The sequence below is a fragment of the Sciurus vulgaris genome (genome assembly GCF_902686455.1).
Source record: "Sciurus vulgaris genome assembly, chromosome: 2".
NCBI lineage: Eukaryota > Metazoa > Chordata > Mammalia > Rodentia > Sciuridae > Sciurus > Sciurus vulgaris.
The window spans coordinates 178,380,273-178,394,570 of NC_136462.1; positions in this window are offsets into that span (position 1 = coordinate 178,380,273).

The following is a 14,298-nucleotide window of genomic DNA, read 5'->3' on the forward strand; positions in this document are numbered from 1 at the left end:
TCTGGGTCCTCCAATCTGGCAGATTCCACCCTGGGAACCCTTCGCCCGACCCCCGACTTAAAGCCATCAAAATCCGTTTGTGTAATGGCACACAGCTTCCGTGAGCGAGCGGGCAGATGGAAAGGGATTCCTTATCTTCCAGTCTCTTCTTTCTTGTTTTTTGGCTCTTCCTGCAGGCTCAAGCGTGCCTCCAAACCTAAATTAAAAGGACCTAAGCATCAAGTTTCTGCTAGAACATTTTAGCCCCTTTCAGATTCAGATCTCAGTCAAGGCTTACATTGAAATATAAATGGAGGAAGGCGCAGTGGGAAACCAGTCTGAAGCCCAAGGAAAAAAAGTGTCCATTTTAAATTTCTGCTGGGTTACAACTCAGAATACTTTTCTCCCTTTCACCTTCTCTTTCCTTCTCATTTTCTCATGCTTTAATTAATAACCATTATTATTTTTCTTCTAGAACTTTTGTTTTTCTTAAATGCTATATTTTTGAGCTCATAATTTTGATCCTACATACCTAGGATGATTAATGATTTTTGATCAGTTCTTTTTATCCAACTCTAGAGTTAAACATCCGTTACATTGCAATGGAGATAAATATTACAAGGCCTTTGCTTTTGTGTTAAATATAAGTGCACATAAAAATTAAAATTTTAAAAATGGATCCAAATATTTTTAATTCACGTGATTTAAACAGCTTCAATTTAAATTGGGTAAACTAATAGAAGTAAAATGTCCCTAAAATTAACTCACAAGTCTTTAAGTGGTCAAACTAATAAAATGTGGATGTTTATAAAATGTCTAACATCAATTTTTCTAGGACTTTTCTTCAACAGGAAAGAGTCGGCAAATACTGTTGGTATACTTGTCCAATATCTTGGTTTTTCTACAATAAGATGAGTGAATTAAAGTCGACATGTATGGGATTACTCAGATATGTTTGTTAGAGACATCTAATTAATTTATGAAGTTATTCCATGGAGTAACATACTTAAAAACATTATTCTTTGTATATTAAATGTGTTCATATTTTCCAGGTATACAAGCCTTTAAAGCAGAAAATTTATCAAGCTGCTGTTCTCCAAATTAAACTTGTCTGTAATGGTAAACCTATCATTTAATGTTCTATTATAGGAACTGTTATCAATAGGGTGTATGTAAAATTTGTTAATGTTCATACAGACTCAGGAGTCAATATATGTAAACTCCTTAAAATGACATTTAAGAAAGAGTGTAATGCGCAGTAGCAAAAATGGAACAACAGTGACTGAAATTGGGGTCTCTGATGACCTCATGGCTGTGGCATGCCTGGTACCTGGGAGTGCTCCTGTGCAGGGGCACAAGATGCCTAACTGCTGCGGCAGTGCATTGATCTCAGCACACAGCTCCTGGGCAGGAAGGAATTCTTTTGCTAGATACTGCCCACCTTACAGTAACTTTGGAACCTAACATTGCACACATATAAAGATTGCTAACATAACTCTTTAGATTCGCATTTCCATCAAAGAACAGAGCTCTGTCTGATCTCAGCTTAATCTTCAAAATTTGTGTTTATAAACCTTTATTTTCTAATACTCCTTTGCCCCTCACTGAAAAGCCCCACGTTACCTGAGATAAGGCTCTGCCTCACAACCCTGCTACACATTACAATGGCTCCAAAGTAAGCCTGACTTTAACTCATTTAAAGTTGTGTTCAAAAGTTTGATGTTTGTTGTAAAGATTACTGTGATCTCAAATGGGAACTCAGCCAAAATTCAAGATAGCTATTGTACAAACTGAATGTTTTACTGTTGGTGATTCCATTTTGTATTTTTCTTGTAAACTCTAATTGTTGTCTGATCAATATTTTGCAGAAGTATTGCTTCAAGAGCGAACATCATAAATTAACTTGGAATAGTAAGCCATCACCTATAGGACAGATAATGTAAACCCCAGTTAGATAAAAGGGGGTAAATAACTGTAAAGTTATAGACATTGAAGCTAAAGCCCGGTACTCTTACTTTATGACTGGTGAGACTGACTTGCTTGATGGTTAAGATCAAACTTAGAGATTGAGATTAAATACAGAGGTCAAGAAAAGTCCATATTTAGGTCTTGTCCTCAAAGTCAGCCTGAACCCAGGGAACAAGAGGACTTCTCCAAGGAGCTTTGCAACTCTGGGTCACACAACCTCCTGACCAAGGAGATTGATGAGACCACTAGAGGATGAAAAATCACTCAGTGCATCTGCTGCAGAGGAGGGTCATGAAAAAAGGGAGACATCCCTGGTGCTTTCAAGGAAAGCCACCTCATGGAGGAGACCCTGCCTAACCAATGGCACTGGTGAAGCTAAGAAGCTGCTCTTAAGTTCTCTCTGAGTGACCCCTGTGGGAACTCAGCTGACTCTTTAACAGACAGGAACAGGTCACTTTGACCAGCTTGATCTTTAACACCTAGCAAAACAGTTAAAACCAAAATATAGCCATTCTTGGGCATTTAAAAGAAATAATACTTAAATGTAACTTAAGATGTACACTTGTGTTAGCCCACTAGAATAAAGACTAAAGGCTACAAAAGAGAGATTCTTAGGCAAATGTGCTGATAACGATCAAGAGAAACTGCCAGAGTCAGAAGTTTTTAGTCAGTTTAAGGCCTACAGACACAGATAGGCTTAATCTATGTTTGCTAGTATCTCTACTAAATGTTGTGTTTATATTCCTGATAACCTAGACAATGTTAAAGTTCCCAAATAAAGGCCTTGTCCTCTGCAGCCTTTGCTAGGCCTTGTTATGGGAACAACTTCTCAGTTCTTCCACCCCGTGGTGAGGAATTATTGACTTCTGTCATCTTTATGATATGCATTGGCATGGTCCAGATTCTGCAACATTTATATTGTTTCAATCCCATTTCAGTACTCATGTCTTTTTGTTCTTCTCTCATAGAAGCACCCATCCCCAGATGCCTTTACAACCTGCTCTTCCCAACCAGACTTCTACCATGAACCCCTCAATTGACCCGATTTCTAAAAAGGGAACTCCAAACTGCTTGCCCCACGCTGCCCCCTTCCAGCTCAAAGACGCCAGATCGGTCATCACCCCCTTTCCCTACAGCAAAGGAGTTTCTAGAATTAGAGGGGTGAATGAAGTCAGAACTGGGGACAGGCAGTTAGTGTAGAAACAGGGGATCAGTCAAATCGAGGAAATGAAGTCCATGAAAACCATCTGCCTTTGGAAGTCTGGAAGGAGAATGGACTTTTTACATCTCACCTGCAAAACCAGGCCCAGTCACTTAGGCAGGAAGGAGAGAGAAGGCTTCAGAAAGAACTGAAGAACAAAAGATTTTCTTATAAAAACAGAAATGGGGGAATGTAATGTATAAAGCTGCTCCCCCGCCCATTAGGTACAGCCATTTTGCCACCTTCCAACCACTTGTCAATCTGTGAACATCCTAGCTAGCTATTGGTTCATCAGTCAGCTTGCAAGTATCCTTCTCCAATATTGGTCCCCTGTTAGCCTGGCAGAATTCAACTGTTTACTATAGCTTCCCCACCATCTTTTCCCATTCTTCTGTCTGTCCTACACACTTTTCTCTATCCTCCTGGCTTTCCACTCTCTCTAGCGTGCGCCCTTTCTTTTCCTTTCTCTTTTCCTCTCATTTTCTCTCTTACCCTGCAGGGAGACACTCTGTTTGCTTAATAAATTCCCTTATGTGATTTCCCGTGTCCAGTGTGGTTTCCTGGGATTTCCTTACACCTCCTGTCTCAGCCTCCCTCATAGCCTCCCAAGCTCTTATAGGCATTCACTGCCATGACTGGCTTAGGATTTTCTATGTGCAAGATCTTGCCATCTGCAAACAGATAGTTTTTCTTCTTTCTTTCTCAAGTGAATACTGTTAAATTTCTTTTTCTTGCCTAATTTCTGTGGTTGTAACTTTTAATAAGTATGGTGTTAGATTTTTTTTCATAAATACCCTTTATCAGGTTGAGGAAGTTTTCTTTTATCTTTGTTGTGTGTGTGTGTGTGTGTGTGTGTGTGTGTGTGTGTGTTTCTTTTTTAATCCTGGAAAGGTATTAGATTTCATCAAATGTTTTTCTGCATAATGATCATATTGATTTTCTCCCTTCACTAATAATGTGGTGTACTACATAATTGACATTATTCCAAGTTTTAGTGTTTAATAATTAATACCATGACTGACCAGGTCTAAGACATCAATATGCTATATGTTCAAGAAACTGGGGGGGGGAGTCTCTCTATAAACTAACTACATAGTGTGTGATAAGCATGCACATTACAGTATGAAACCTCTCTACCCAGGCAGTTAGCTGCAAGAAACCACTCTTCCCTTAGGAAAATGGTTCCAGATCTCAGTGTTTCAATTTGCAGTCCCACCAGCACTGTATGTGTGCACCTTTTCCCCCACATCCTTGCCAACATTTATTACTTGTATTCTAGATAATTGAGTGGGCAGTGTTGAATCAAAATGTACACACCACACCACACACCCACACATCAAACCATCAAACAGTAGAACAGATCATGGGATCGCCAACACCAGGCTAGCCAGGAGTTCATGGAAGGCCTTTCTTAAGTCCTTGAAGGAGACTGGATTTCAGAGAAACGGTGGTGAAGGGGAGTGTGTAAGAAAGTGTGCCAGGCTGGGGGGCCATGTGGCCAGAAGAGGGGAGGCAGGAAAGCTTGTGAGCCAGTTGGAAGCGCTAAAGAGGCTGCCTGGCTGAGCCGCTGCTGCCTGCTTCCTGTGCTGAGGAGAAACCTGCATAGGAATAAGATTTTTAAAGTCCTTGAGTGTAAATGTAAGAAACATAGACTTGGGTCACAGGTCAAAATCAGGGAGCTGGAGGAGGCTAAAAAGGCAGGGATCCACACCCTTTGGTTCTACTTAAGCCGATCTGTATTGAGTTTCAAATGTATTGATCTGTATATTGATTCAAATGTATTGATGTATTGATCTGTTTGATGTATTGTAAGTTTCTGGTTTTAAAGTTTTCTGCTCCTCTAGTTATTGTCTGTATGGAGCAGAAATTTTTCTTTATTTGCACATATTGAATTATACCACAAATAGTGCGTGTCATTTAAAATTAATTAAAAGATAAAAAATGCAGTTTTATTCTGCTTTTTTAAAAAGTTTGAAAATCATTGGTTCAGGAAATGGCAGGTTTTGGAAATATGGAGTCATTTTTGTTTTTAAGTTTTTCAGCAGAGTCTTAGCGTTAGAGGCTATTGTATCTGATGCACATCAAGAGAATCTTCTCTAAACAACCTTTGTCTTCTCTCTTCTAGAAATGGAAAATCAGGACATGTCAATATGGGACCCTCCATCATTAGACCCCTCTAGTTTTTAGGAAGTGATTTATATTGGGTCAGGATTTCCCTTTCTCATCATTCCTATTTTTGTCCTCCACAGAGAATGAGTCCAAAAACATCTCCGTGTCAAATGCTTGAAAACAACTACCATGAGTCTGTTTGGTCTTTTCTTCTTCAAATTAATCATCTCAAGTTTCTCCCCAGTTTCAAAGTAGAGCAGCCTCTTCTCTTGTCATTCTGATGAGGCCTGGACCCACCCCATTTATCCTTCTCTTCCTTTCTAAAGCCAGGGGGACTGCGCTCAAGCAAACACCCAAAAGGAGGTGTGTTGACAACAATGCCTACTTGTTTGTCTATGTGGGACTTTTTTCAAATTAGAAAAGAAATATCAGAAGTAAAACACATTTAGAAATGAAAAGCACAAAGATGAAATTTCTAGAAATTAGGATAAAATGACAAAGGTAAAAAAAAAATGTAGAGGAAATATAAGAAAACTAGAGAATTAGCTGGGGAGTTCAACATCTGAAAAGTAAGAACTCCAGACATGGGAACTGGGAAAAGAGGATCAGGGAACCGTCCAAGAAACAAGCCAAGAAAAAAAAAATGGCCCTAGAACCAGAAGACATGAGTGTCTAGATGGAGAGGACTCACTGCGTGCTGATTTAAATAACACCACATGGGATTTTTAAAACTCAGAGACAAGGAGAACATCTCATGCATTTACAGAGAGAAATAACACGTCACTCCCAAGAAGGAGAAGCAGAATGGCTTCAGATTTCTGCGCCATGACACCAGATACTGAAAGACCCTCAGTATGGGTAATGCCCTCACAATTCTGAGGTAAAATAATATCCGGTATGGAATGATCAGCCAGACCACCCCAAGTGAAGTTAGTACATTGAAATCAGACATTCTCAGGAAGCCACCAGGAAATGCATTGTCCAAATAAAGGAGTAAATCGAGAAAGAGTCAGGATAAACAAAAGCAGGGTATTCGTCTCAGAAGAGAATCAAAGAGATCCACAGGAGGATATAAATGGTGACCCAGGATAACACCTTTAAATTTTAAGTTTAATTTAAAGGTCCAAATGCCCAGGGGGAGAGGTGTCTAGGAAGATAAAATTGGTAAAATACCTGCTGATTCTGAATATATTCAAGGGGAAGGAAAGACAATTAAATCCTAATTTTTCATAGCAGGACTTCAATAGAAAAATACCCCAAACTGGAAAATTAGGAAGTAACACTATAACCATACTAATTAATATTAATGGAAGAGACGGAAGTGAAATTCAAAGAAACGACCAAAAGATATGCAAGCGTTTTCTGCAGAGACCATCAGATGAAGGAAGGGAAGTGAGTAGCTTCTCTATTTTATCATACTCTCTTATTCAAGGGGATTGTCCAAGCTAGGTGGGTACATGCTTGTTGAAAATGTAAACTAAATGTGGAATTTATAATAACATACATAAAGAGAAAGTTGTTTTCCTGTTTCACTCCTCAGCTCCTGTGAGAATCTGTCTACCCCAGATTTTCATTTGAGAGACTCCAGGTAAACACAGTGAACACTTCCACTTACGTCAGTGATGTCGAGGGGGCAAGGAGCTATTTGCAAGGTGCTATTCTCTACCCTCTCCTTTGTGTCACACGGACCAGCCTTTGGTCGTAGCCCCTCTTCATGTTGGTTATGTGGGTGGCACCGAGCACATCTCTTCACTATCTGAGTCTCAGTGTCCCCATCCGTAACCAAAAGAAATGACAATGACTACCTCTCGGTTTCATATAAAGGAATAGAGGAACAATTAACTGTTCAAAAAGGAATGTTTAATCCCACTTATAAAAGCATCAAAAAGAGTAATGAGTCCAGGAACAGTGGTACCTGCCTCCTGCCCCAGCTATTCAACAGGTAGAGGCAGGAGGATCACTTGGACCCAGGAGTTCAAGACCAGCCTAGGCAACACTGTGATAGCAGGTATGAAAAAAAAAAAAAAAAAGCAAATAAATAATGAATTTAATAAAGTTGCAAGGACAACATACAAAAACTGTACTGTTTCTATACATTAACAATGACTTAGCCAGGTGTGGTGGCACAGGCCTGTAATCCCAGCAGCTCAGGAGGCTGAGACAGGAGGATGGCAAGTTCAAAGCCAGTCTTATCAAGAGAGGTCCTAAGCAACTCAGTAAGACCCTGTCTCTAAATAAAATACAAAATAGGACTGGGGATGTATCTCAGTGGTCGAGTGCCCCTGAGTTCAATCCCTGGTATAAAAAAAAAAAAAAAAAAAAAAAGTTAACAATGAATTGTCCAAAGAGGGAAATCAAGAAAATAATCCTATCTATACTAGCTACAAAACAAAATAAAGTACTTAGGAATGAATTTAACCAAGGAGGTAAAAGACCTATATACATAGAAAATATACAACATTTGGGGTTGGAGATATAGCTCAGTTTGTAGAGTGCTTGCCCTTGTAAGCACAAGGCCCTGTGTTCAATCCCCAGCACTGGGGGGGGGGGGGGGGGGGGGGGGGGGATTACATAGAAAATATACAACATTGATCAGCTGGGTACGGTGGCACACACCTATAATCTCATCTACTTGGGAGACTGAGGCAGAAGGATCACAAGTTCAAGGTCAGAATGAGTGATTTAGACAGACCTAAAAATAAAAATAAAGGATTGGAGATGCAGCTCAGTGGTAGAATGATCACTAAGCATGTGCAAGGCCTTGGGTTTGATCCCCTGTACTGGAAAAAAAGAGCAAGAGATAGACATGCATAAAATAACTGAAGAAAAGACAAATAAAATGGAAAGATATCCCATATAAATGGATTGGAAAAATCAATACTGCTAAAACGTCTGTACTACCCAAAATAATGTACTTGATTCAATGCAATCCCTATCAAAATTCCAAAGATATTCTACACAGGAGGCAGGAGGATGGCAACTTTAAGGCCAGCCTCAGCAACTTAGTGAGACCCTGTGTCAAAATAAAAAACAAAAAGGGCTAGGGATGTGGTTCAGAGGTAAAGCACCCCTGGGTTCAATCCCTAGGATCAAAAAAAAAGAGAGAGAAACACAAGCCTAAAATTCATATGGAACCAGAAGAGACCCCAAGTAGCCAGAGCAATCTTGACCAAACTGAACAATGCTGGAGATGTCACACTATGCGACTTTAAAATCTACTACAAAGCTATGGTGATTAAAACAGCATGGTACCAGCATAACAAACATACAGACACGCAAACCAATGAAACAGAACAGAGAGCCCAGAAATAAGTCCCCGCATTTACAGTCTACTGATCTTCAACAAAAGTGCCAAAAACATGCAATAAGGAAAGGACAGTGTCTTCAGAGAATGCTGTTGGAAAAACTGGATATCCACATGCAAAAGAGTGAAATTAGACCCTTTGCTCTCACCATATTTAAAAATCAACTCAAAAAGGATTAGAGATACAATGTAAAACCGGAGAGGATGAGACAACTAGAAGAAAAATTCCATACAATTTGTCCAGCCAGTGGTTTCTTTATATATATATATGTATGATTTCCAAAGTACAGGCAACAAAAGCAAAAATAGGCAAGTGGGATTACAGCCAACGAGTAAGTTTCTGCACAGCCGAGGAAGTGAAAAGGACACATAGAGAATAGAGAAAACAACCATAATCCATTCATCTGATAAGGGTTAGTAACCAAGATGAACAAGGGCTCAAGCAACTCCACAGAAAGAAAACAAAGAATTTCATTTTAAATGAGCAAAGAATCTGAATAGACATTTCTCCCAAGAAGATAGACAAGTGGCTAACAGATATATGAAAAGTGCTCAGAATTACTGATCACCGGAGAAAAGCCAATTAAAGCCACAGTGACCTCAGCAACTTAGCAAGGCCCTAAATAACTTAGTGAGAACCTGTCTCAAAAATATTTTTTAAAGGGCTGGGGGTGTGGCTCAGTGGTTGAACCCTCCTAAATTCATTCCCCCTTACCACAAGAAAAAAAAATAATACCCAATTAGGTATCACCTTGCACAAGTTTTTTTTTTTTTTTTTTTAAATCAGGGCTTGAACCCAGGGGTGCTTAGCCACATCCCCAGACCTTTTTATATTTTATTTAGAGACAGAGTCTCATTAAGATGCTCAGGCTGGCTTTGAACTCATGATCCTCCTGCCTCAGCCTCCCAAGTCGCTGGATTACAGGCATGTGCCACCATGCCTGGCAAGGTATCATTCTTATCAGAAAAACTATTATCAAAAAGATGAAAGGTGTTGGGGGCTAGGCCATGTTGACGGCGCCAGAGGGGCACCTGATCACATCGGCAGCGAGGAGGTTAATTGACATAAGCACACTCAGGTGATTGTCCACGCACACAATGTATGTGCATGTGTTCTCGAGCACTCCTAAGAGGTGTGGCCCTGCTCTCCACCTCCCGGAGGTGATATAAGCGTAGGCAGAGAGAGACAGAGACACAGCAGCCATTAGCAGAAAAGCAGTAGGAGACGACAGGCGCGGCAGCAGCCAGAGAGAAGTCACAAAAAAGCAGCTAGATGCGCGGCAGCAGCTAGAGAGAAACACACGCAGCAGCAAGTAGGGGCAGCGGCGGAAGGCAGATCATGGAGCGAAGAACTGAGACACATCACTAGGGCACCTTAGGTAGACACACCCTTAGTTCACAGGATGCAGGACGCACCAGTGGGAAGCAGCAGAACTTAAGTGAGGCGTAGCAAGTCTCTCTTCCTCTAAGCAAAGCCTGTCCTTCTCTCAAAGTTTCTCTCTCTTAAGCAAAGTCTCTTTCTCTCTGATGAGCAAAGTCTCTCTCTCTCCTCGCAAAGCAAGTAAACCTCATTTCCTCTATCCTCTATAAGTAAACAAGCAAGAAAGCAGTGCACTAAAGAGAAAGATAGAAGTGCGTCAGTTTCCACTCCACCACCCATAAGACCCGTGCAAGTTGTTGCTACAAGCAGTGACAAAGATCCACGGATTTTGTACCGCAAAGAGCCAGCGACAGAAAGGTGTTAGGATGTGAAGAAAAGGGAACTCGGTACAGAGTTAGTGAGGAGGTAAGTCAGCTCAATATTCCTCAAAACATTAAAATAGAGCTCTCGTATGGTCCACAATCCCACTCTCAGGTATTTACCCTAGGAAATGAAAGCAGTGTGTAGAAGAGACGTCTGGATTCTCACATGCGCTGTAGCACTATCCACAACAGTCAAGATACAGAAACAACTTCAGTGTCTGTTGAGGCTGAATGGATAATTATAACATGGGCTATGATAGGATAAAATATTATTCAGCATCAAAGGAAGGAAATCCTCCCATTTGCGATGACACGGATGAACTGGGAGGACATTATCTTAAGTGAAATAGGCCAGTCACAGAAAGACAAATACTTCATGGTCTCACTTAGACATGGATCTAAAAGCCCAGCTCATGGAAGCGGAAAGTAGAATGGAGGTTGCTGGGGCTGGAGGAGGAGAGAGAAGGGGACACGTTGGTCAAAGAGCAAAACTTTTCAGTTATGAGTAAGCTCTGGCAATCTAATGCACGGCTTGGTGACTGAGTTTGTCCATTCATGCTGCTATAACGAAATACTTGCAGCTGAAGATAAAGATAAGGACATTTCTTTTTCATGGTTCTGAAAACTGGAATATCCAAGATGGCGGTTGGTAACGGGCCTCATCTCTGCTTCTTAAATGGAGCCTTGTTGCTACAGCTTCTGGAAAGAAAGAATGCTTTGTCTTCACATGATGGGAGGGGTGGAAAGGAAAAAAAGGGGCCAACTTCCTCCATCCAGCCCTTTAACAAGGCCATCCCATCCTGTTCAAGTACCTCCAAAGGCCACACTGCTTAACATTGTTGCTTGAGATGAAGTTTTGACATGACTTTTGGTGAAGACCTTCCTTCAAACCATTAGACCTGACAGGAACAATTTCAGTGAAACTCACAGTTTCAAAGGTCCCCATTCATCAACAGATGACTCCATTCCTCAGGGCTCCAGGCGAGGTAGAACATCATGGCAGAAGGTGTGATAGAGGGAATCAGGTGGGATACCAGGAAGCAGAGACAGGTTCCCCTCACCAGGACAAAATAGATACCCCAAAGTCACGCCCCCAGGGACCTGCCTCCTCTAGCCACACAACTGCCTGCCCTCAGTTAATTACCACTCAGTTAATCCCTATCGGGGGATTAATCCACTGATGGGGTTAAGGCTCTCAAAACCCAATCATTTCGCCTCTAAACTGCCTGGCACTACCTCACACATGAGCTTTTGTGGGACACCTCATGTCTAAACCGTAACGCCTTACTTCAAATTTTCTAAGCAGGTAGATCTTAAGTGTTCTTACCATGATTAAAAATATGGTAGCCACGGAGGTGATGGATGTGTTAACTTGGTTGTGGAAACCACTTCACAATGTGTATGCATATCAAATCATCATGTGGCGCACTTTAAATATATATAATTTCTATTTGTCAATTATACCTCAACAGTGCTATAAAAATGTTTAAGAAATAGGTAAGGTAAAGAATACAAAGCCCCTAACACATAGTAGGTCCAGTTTCCTCTTCTGTATATTGAGTTGTCCCTCAATATCCACAAGTGATTGGTTCCAGGACCCTCCACAGATAACAAAATCTGCAAAAGCTCCAGTTCCCTGTATAAAAATGGCAAGATATTCACATATAATCTACATACATTCTCCCATATATAATCAGCCCTTATCATCCATGGGTTCCACACCCATGGATCCAAGCTACCATGGATGAAAATTGTTCAGAAAAAAAATTGTCTCTCTTGAACATACACAAACTTTTTTCATGTCATTATTCCCTAAACCATGCCATATAGCAACTATTAATGTAACATTTACATTATATTAGGTATGTAAGACAGAGAAGATTTAAAGTATACAAACGGATGTGCACCAACCGGTTACATGTAAATAGTATGCCATTCTATACAGAGAACTTGTATATACACTAATTTGTATTACGGGGGTTCTGAAATCAATCCTCCATAGTCACAATGAATGACTGAACTTTAAACCATCTCTAGATTACTTATAATACTTAACTCAATGTAAATGTTGCATAAATAGTTAATATACTATGTGCTTAGGAAATAATGATGAAGTAGTCAGTACATGTCCAAACCACAATTTTTCCCAAAATATTTTCCATCAGCAGTTGGTTGAATCCATCGATACAGTGCCCACAGACATGGCGGACCAGCTTACCCACACCTCTTCGGCTGGAGCTGGACTATACCATGAGACAAACACAGAAGTCAGCAAAATGTTTTTTAATAAACTTCAGGAATCTAGTGAGGCTAGACTCGGGGATGGTTTATCTTCATTTTCATGGCCTTGAACTTCACAGTTCAGTGCCATGATAAATCTGGCTGGTCCCGGGGCTTCACACAGCATAGTCTGCCACTCATGCAGAAAATATAGACCCTTTCATTCTTGACGCATCTGTCACGGCAGGAGCCACGGAGATTCCAACATCTTTCAGTGCCACCTAATACAAACAATAAAAATAAGGAAATTTTTACCAGTCATGAGCCCAGGGTTGAGAAGAGAGGGTTAGGCAGTAAGAGGGTAACCACAGTGAGAGGAATCAGCTCTAGGTATCTAGGGCGATAACAAGTCTCATGTGCTCACTGGACCCCCCCCCATCTCAATCCCAGCCCTTTCCTTTCAGAGATTCAGTGGGTCATAATGGTCAAGAGCAAGGACCACTGAAGCCCGTAAACCTGGACTGAAATCTGTATCACCAGCCAACACCTTGAGTAACTTCCTGTCTTAGAGTATCGATCTCCTCTTTTCTAAAAAGAAGTTCTAACACCTGCCTCACAGAGTTAGTTCAGAGATTGAACTAAAAAGTGTAAAAAAAAAAAAAAAATGCTAGCATTAAATAAATTCAGATATAAAATGACAGAAAGGATTCAAAATTTTTAAAAACTCATTTCACAAGTAAGAACTAGAAGGAACATATTAGCAAACACTGCAACAGACCGTGGCTTAGAGAAAGATAGCAGATGAGATGTTTTCATCCAAAAGAAAGGAAGAAAGGAATTTGGAAAGTAGCAAATACTGATGATGGACAGAAATCCAACATACAAAAAAAAAAAAAAAAAAAAAAAGGAATCAGCAAAGAAATGAACAAGAAAGCAGAGCGAAGACTACAAACTACATTCAATAAAATTTCCTGAAACAAGAACAGCATTTGGAAACATACTGAAAGGGCATACATCCTGCCTGAGAGCACTGGCCCAAAATGAGATAAATTCTAGTAAAATCACCGTACATTACAGGAAAAGAAAAAAGTGCGTGGGACATTCAGATCACCCACAGAAGGTGACCTGGATCAGACTATACTTAAGACTTTTTGACAATGCTGCTTTGCCTCAGAAAAAAATTATGTGTATCACATATTTAAGATACACAAGGAAAGAAAAGTAAGCAAACAATGTTACATCCCACTAAACTGACTTCCAAGGACAAAGGACAAAAGCAGTCATCACTGAAACTTGGGAAATGTTACCATGTACCTCTCCTAAGGAATCTAGCAAGGAAAGCACTTTAGTGTTGTAAGATTTTTAGTTCTTGCTTGCTTGCTTTTTTTGTGGTACTGGGGATTGAACCCAGGGCTTTGTGCATGCTGGGGAAGCACTCTACCACTGAGCTACGTCCCTAACCCAAGGAAAGCACTTTAGACAAACAAATGAGGTGGGCATTGACACAGGGCTAAATAGTAAAGACACAACTACTCATAGAACTAAAATTAAATGAGGATTTAAGCTGGGCATAGTGACACATTCCTGTAATCCCAGAGATTTGGGAGGCTCAGGCAGGAGAATTTCAAGTTCAAGGCCAGCCTCAGCCTCTTAGCGAGGCCCTAAACAACTTACAAAGAACGTCTCAAAATAAAAAATAAAAAGAGCTGGAGAAGTAGCTCAGTGGTTAAGTACCCCTGGGCTCAATCCTTAGTACCAAAAACTGAGGATTTAA